The sequence below is a fragment of the Kogia breviceps genome, chromosome 2 (genome assembly GCF_026419965.1).
Source record: "Kogia breviceps isolate mKogBre1 chromosome 2, mKogBre1 haplotype 1, whole genome shotgun sequence".
NCBI lineage: Eukaryota > Metazoa > Chordata > Mammalia > Artiodactyla > Physeteridae > Kogia > Kogia breviceps.
The window spans coordinates 15,552,494-15,559,940 of NC_081311.1; positions in this window are offsets into that span (position 1 = coordinate 15,552,494).

Genomic DNA, 7,447 nt, shown 5'->3' on the forward strand with positions numbered 1-7,447 from the left:
TCGCAACTTACTAGCAACAGCTGCCCAATGCCATGTGAAGTAACAAACTGGTTTTTGGTTCTTTTTGGGTTTTTTTTCCCCTTCAGTTTTAATGTTACGTAATGTATTTAAACCCTTATTTAAATAAATAAGGGTTTATTTATTTAAATAAATAAAATAAATTTAAATAAATAAATAAATTTATTTATTTATTTAAATAAAAAAGAAAGAAACCTATAGGCCAAGCCAGTGCTAAATCACGTAGGCTTATTTTGATGCCCTCATGCATGCCTTTCCACCCCCCAAACCCCACAACTCACATGTAATTCTTAAGAATTCTAAGATATTTAATACTAACTCTTCTGTGGATTGCATCCTTTAGTAACACATTGCTTAGGCATTACTGCAGTTCATAAAATTAAACTTTACTTTAGATTTGAGACCTCTCTAGAAGTTATTCACTCCCCAGCAAAATTCAGGAACACTTCTGATCCTGGCACAAGGGAAAGTGGAGAAAAATTCTTCATTTTACTTCTGCTTCAGATATATGAAATGGTATTACAAGTGTTGTTAGACAGATAAAGTTTGTCTTCATTGTTCCTACAAATTTCCTTACAGCCACCCTTTCTCCTCATCATCCTTTTTCACATTAATATCTATTATCCGAGTGATGCCTCTTAGCTACTCACAATCACCATTTATGGGATCCCATTTGAACTTGCCCCATTCATTCAAGAAGAACGAAAAAACGTTTTAAATACAATAATTATTTCTTCCTGTATTTCCACCCTTCCCTGCCTCAGTCAGATCACTGGACTCATTAAATCTTTGGGATGCACAACAACGTAAATGTACTTAATGCCACATAACTGTACACTTTAAAATGGTTAAAATGGGAAATTTTATGTGACGTATAATACACCACAAAAAGAAAGAAAAAAACCCCAGAAAAACAAAAAAAACCAGCATCTGTGGAGGAGTGAGAAAGGGAGGGAGAGTTTTTGTAGGGTGGAAAGCTGAAATTCCTAGGAGCAGTTTACTTACTCTTGTGGTCTATTATAAAAACCTAAGCTAACTGAAAACATTATGCACAGGATGCCTTGGAGGCCAGAAGAGAAGAGAATTGTTTTGAGAATCAGGAGAGAGAAACTGAAAGATTGACAGGTCCCATGATGAGTGAATACCTGAGCCTGCTTCAGGATTTTCCCTTCTCCAGGAAGGTGGCTCGGCTTCAGAGGGGATGGCTACACCCTAGGAAGCAAAGCGTCCTTTAGCCCCGGTAAGATTTCTGTGCTCTCCTCTTGGCAGAGAAAGTTTAAAGCAGGCTTAAACAGTGATGACTTGGAAATTAGAGAGCCTCTCCCCAGTTGTCTAGACATTAGCAAGCTGCCCTAATTCTGCTGTGACTCCGATGGGGGGAGTGGAGGGAGGGCATAACTAGGGGTGAAAAAATAATGCTTTCATTTGAATTTTCCACAAGCCCAGTGCAGAATCAGAGCTCATTTGATAAATAGAAAACAAAGAAATAAGTATTTCTTGTACATTTTATTTCCTGGATGCTAGGGAACAGCAAAATTAATTCAACTCTGCTATCAAATCTGTATTATTGGCATCAGAAGCATCAAGTTCTGATTTTCTGAGGTAACCAACATCTCCCACATTGGGCAAGGCTTGCATTTATAAGTTATCTTAATATATGTGTGAGTTAGGATTCTTTGGTTGGGAGTGACCAAAACTGATTCATATCAGCTTAGAATTTATCAGAAGGATTCTTTTTAAAAAGGTTTTATCAGAAATGTACTCAAATATTATGCAGAACCTAGGAAGTTCTCTCTTTTTCTCCCTCTCTCCCCACATCCTCCTTTCATGCTACTCTCTTGTGTCTTTTTCGTTCTTCTCATTTGCTTCTAACAGGCTTTTTTTCTACTCCTTACTCCACATTCTGCTTTAGACCATCTTGTTTTGATCCAATTCCAAAAATATCCTGGATGAAGCCACTCCTGGCCACCTAATGAACATAGCACTTCACTAATTTCATTCCTCAACCACAGCACTTTCCTTGATTATTTTCCTGCTTGATTTTTCTCCATAGCATGTTTCATCTGACAAACCAAATATTTACTTATTTTGCTTAATGTCTTACTTCCTCCATCAGAATGTAAGCTCTATGAGGAATTTTTGTATGCTTTAGTCGCTGCTATATCTCCAGGACGTGGAATAGTGTCAGATATAGCACTCAATAAATAGTAGTTGAATAAAGGAATGAATAAACATGGCAGCTCCAGCAGAAACCATGTAGATAGAGGGGAATTAGCGCCAGTTCCTGGAAAAGTAGAGTGCTGCCTACATAAAATATGTATATGCCCAGTGTAGCTTATCTCATGTGGCCTCAAATGTTTTTATCTCCATTTTATATGTATGGAACTGAAGCAAAGAAAAAATAAGACTACCTACTGCTATGTAAAACTTCAGATTTCTAGACTAGTTTCCATGCTGTCCTCAACTACCCATGTGCCTCCAAAGATTGTTAATTAATGGGAATCAAAAATTGATAAGACTTTCAGGTTTTATTCCAATTCTGTCACTGGCTCCCCCATGGTATCACTGGGGAACTTCTCTGGTCCTTGCTATAGGTACGTGTGCCTGGGAGAGCTGCTCTTTACAAAGGCTTCTCCAACTGTTGCTCATCTGTGCAACTTTCTATAGATGACAGAATCACAGAAAATAGTGCTTGATGAGGACTTCCCTGGTGGCGCAGTAGTTAAGAATCTGCCTGCCAATGCAGGGGACACAGGTTCGAGCCCTGGTCCGGGAAGATCCCACGTGCCTCGGAGCAACTAAGCCCATGCACCACAACTACTGAGCCTGCGTTCTAGAGCCTGTGAGCCACAACTACTGAAGTCCGGCCACCTAGAGCTCGTGCTCCACGACAAGAGAAGCTACCACAATGAGAAGCCTGCGCACAGCAACAAAGACGCAACGCAGTCAAAAGTAATTAATAAATTTATTTTTTTAAATAGTGATTGATGAGGACTTATAGACCATATAGCCCGACACTCTCATTTTAAAATGTGCTCCTAGGCTTCCCTGGTGGCAAAGTGGTTGAGAATCTGCCTGCCAATGCAGGGGACACGGGTTCGAGCCCTGGTCCGGGAAGATCCCACATGCCGCGGAGCAGCTAGGCCTGTGAGCCACAACTACTGAGCCTGCGCTCTAGAGCCTGCGAGCCACAACTACTGAAGTCCGGGCACCTAGAGCTTGTGCCCCGCAACAAGAGAGGCCACGACAGTGAGAGGCCCACGCACCGCGATGAAGAGTGGCCCCCGCTTGCCGCAACTGGAGAAAGCCCTTGCACAGAAACGAAGACCCAACACAGCCTAAATAAATAAATAATTTTTTTTTAATGTGCTCCTGATACCCAAGAAGAGAAAGCCCAAATCTATACCATGGACTTGATAAAAGCATAGATTTTTAAAGTTTAGAGAAAAGATGGGTATGTCTCATTGTATGAAATTTGAAAGAGCTGGAAAACTCTCAAAAAAAAATCTTCTGTTTATGCCATTGAGAATTATCCTAATAGGGAGGAAAATGGTAAGATAATTAAAGAAACCAGTAGTTGGTTGCACAAGGCACTCTGAGCTGAAGTATATAAAGGAAATATATTGTGGTTTCTTTACAGGTGAGCTTCTAAGAAAGTTTTACTTTGTAAGAAATAAATATTTTAAAGTTTCAATTTTGACCATACATTTCTTTTGTAATTAGGAAAAACAGGTAGCAATAAAATATTTTTTTAATTAGGCAAAGAATTTTTTTAGAGGAAGGGCAGATAATAAAAGATAAATACTAAAAAGTATCACAAGTATGTAAGAGTAAGGCCAGAAAAGTCTTATTTGGAACAGGAAAAAAATACCAGAGACAAGAAAATAAAATGGAACTGTTAAAGAAGATCAAGAAAGAGATAGATTTACTGCTTGAGGCAAATAACTGATAAAGGTCAAGCCAAGCTTCTACTTTGCCTGTCTTCTCCATCAAGGAGAATGATTTTTGGATGAAAATGAAAAGAGTAAACAGTTGATAGGAGGAGGAGGATGTCCATGAGGGGCAAAAGGATGGGAAAAGGACATCTCTGCACTAGTTGAAGTTAGATCTCCTAGTCCAGAAGTTACATCTAGGGGTGGGGGGAGAGTGAAGATATGAGAACTTGCAAACAAGATTACTCAAGGGAACCAACTTTTGTTGAATATATATGTTATGTTCTGGCACTTTATATTTTCCTGGAATTTCTATAGTAACTCTCAAGTTATGCTTGTGGAGAAAATAAAGTGTAGGCTGGGTGCCAGAACCTCACTGCAAGGTAGGTATTATTATTATTATTATTTTACAGATTATTATTATTATTATTTTACAGAGGAAAATGAAACTAAGTGAGGTTAGATAATTTCATTGAGGGTATATAGCTCACATAAAGTGGATGTTTCAGGGGTCCCCAAGACCAAACTTAGACTGGACTTGCTAGAAGGACTAACAGAATTCAGAACAGCTATAATAACTCATGGTTATGGTTTATTATAGCAAAAAGATACAGATTAAAATCAGCAAAAGGAAAAGGCACATGGGATGACGGCCCCAGGAGAAACCAGGTGTAAGCTTTCAGCTGTCCTCTCTTAGTGCAGTCTCAAGGACAGCTCTTAATTCTCCCATCAATGAAATGTGACAACCTGTGTCAAGTGTTGCCCATCAGGGAAGCTCACCTGAGCCTTGGTTCCAGGGTTTTTATTGGGGATCAACTGTGCAGACGTACAGTGCCTGTATGATTGACACTTAGCTACTCAGTCTCCAGTCTTCCAGAGGGCAGAATAATTCAGTGTAGCCCGAGGCCTCAGCCACACTGAAGCATCCTTATCAGGCAGGATATACCAGGGGCTCAGAGGTTACCTCCCAGTAGCCAAAGGCTAGTCTTTACTTTGGAATGTGCAGAATTGGCACAATAACTGACCCACATGTAACTCATCACACAACCCTGAGAAGTATTATTGCATGTAAAGATGAGGAAATTGAGGCTCAAAAAGATCAAGCAGATTGCTGAAGGTCCAACAACTAATAAGTGGCAGTTAGATTTAGAATTCAGTTTTGCCTGGCTCCAAAATCCAGAATGTAACCACTTCTCAGTGACTACTAATCAGAATGGATAGACTAGATAGATAAGCTGAATTCAAATGAACTTTTAAAGAGATGAACATTAAGTCCTAGAATATAGATGCTAAAAACCAATTTTCAAGGACAAGTCATAGAAAACATGATTTAGAATCAACCTAAATGAAAAAATTGGAGGGATTTCAGTCTATATCTAGCCTTATGTGAGTGCATTATAAACTTTATATGAATAATAAATGTCCACCAGAACAACTAATATAATCTTGGAAGCAATAACAGAATTATTATGTCTGGAATGAGGGAGGTGTTATTGGGTTCTGATAACATGGCTGACTCTAGGTAGTATTTCATACTCCAAATCTTTCCCTATCGCAAAGATCTCTTGCCCTCTCTTCCCTCAGTTCAATAACAAGGCAATCTGACAGGGTGCAACTGAGCCTGTGAGCCACAACTACTGAAGCCCACGTGCCTAGAGCCCATGCTCCGCAACAAGAGAAGCCACTGCAATGAGAAGCCCGCGCACCACAACCAAGAGTAGCCTCCACTCACCACAACTAGAGAAAACCTGCGCGCAGCAATGAAGACCCATTGCAGCCAAAAATAAATTAATTAATTTTAAAAAAATAACAAGACAATCTGATAAACTATCCCTATGAAGGCATGATGTTGAATCAAATAAAACTACTACTTGTGTAGGTCAAAATGTTTGAATATCAGCAATTTCAATCTAATATTAACACCTGACAATAATTTTACATGTCATTTCTCTAGGGCTATTTCCATTTTAGTGGAGGAATCCAAGAGACAAGAGACATTTCAGATCAGGAAAGGCAGATACTTGTGAACATGGAAACATTCAGATGCTTGCCGAATTACACCATACCCAACCTACACTTTCGTGACAGTTTGTTCCATTAAGCTGTACCAATATCTCTTTACGGCATTGTCAACTCATACCCATTCAAATAAATTAATGTTCCCATCTCAGCTGACTCATTTGGCAGTAAAAGCTAGTTCACATGCCAATGCATTAGCTGGCTCACATGACCTCTCTATTAAAAAAAGCACATTTTCACAGTAATAAGCAAAAAGGAGCAGTATGCCCTCCCTTGCTCAATATAGTAGCTCAGGTTAAACAAATGTGAAAAGTTTTAAGGGGCAAAGAGATGGAAAAGAGGAGATACAATGCAGAAAGACCTGGAACGATACAGACGTTTTACAATGTATAAAATAAGAGTGCTTGACGTTTTGTGTTTTTTGGTCTATAAAGAGATAACTGTAATTACTCCTGAGCTCTCAGAATGTTTATTCAAAGAGCACAATTGATTCCCTACAATGTACACAATGTTATCGAGATACATTAAGGACATTTAATAAACTCTCAAATTAAATCAATATACACAATTATAAATATTAAATTTGTATTAAAGGGCATGAATAATATAAATATTGATAGTTTAATACAAACTAAATATACGTGATTATATATATTAGGTAAATTACAAATACAAAAGAACAGATTACTCTGTGATTGGTCAAATGTTGTCTTTAATGCTGCCAAAGTGACACAGTAGATCTGATTGTTTTTATTTTATTTAGCATTCATTTGTACAACAAATATTTATTATGCACATGCTCTGTGATAGGCATGTGAAATAACTTTCATATTGACCACTGCTGCAAATAAAGTCATTTATAAACAGCCTGGAGAAAGTGTTATCAGTATCTGTTTTTAAGTAGGCTCTGAGGATTTGGAATATTTAAAACCGTTCTATATTCACATTCCAACGATAATGTACAAATTGTCTTCATTGATTAATCTATGCTATCATAAGCTGGGGAAATGTCGTTCTGTGACTTCAGTTTCCTTTAAACGTTTAATAATGTTCTCCACTTGAGGAAGGGTTTAAGGCTGGACTCAGAGACAGAGATGATGGATGTTTCCCATTACCAGGTTGAATGAAAAGCTTCTTACTTAGCATGGACTACGCCTAGAGGCTAGCACAAGAAGAAAGCTTTGCCTGGTCATTAGTTATCTCAGAACTCCTGAAGACCTCAAGCTTTTCTATTACTACTTAATCGAATTTAGAAAATTATGATCTTCCTTTTGAATATTTTACAGGTTTTTAAATGTATGATTGATTTTTTGTTTTTTGGCCTGGAGAATGTTTGGATGTGTTCATTCTAATCTGTGATTTGCTGTCTATTCCACAATTTAAAAAACATCTGAATGTTTTGGCTAAGTTAGAAAATAAAAGTATGTTCTCATATTTTGGAGCCAAGGCACATCTGCATAAGTTTCTTGATTATGTAG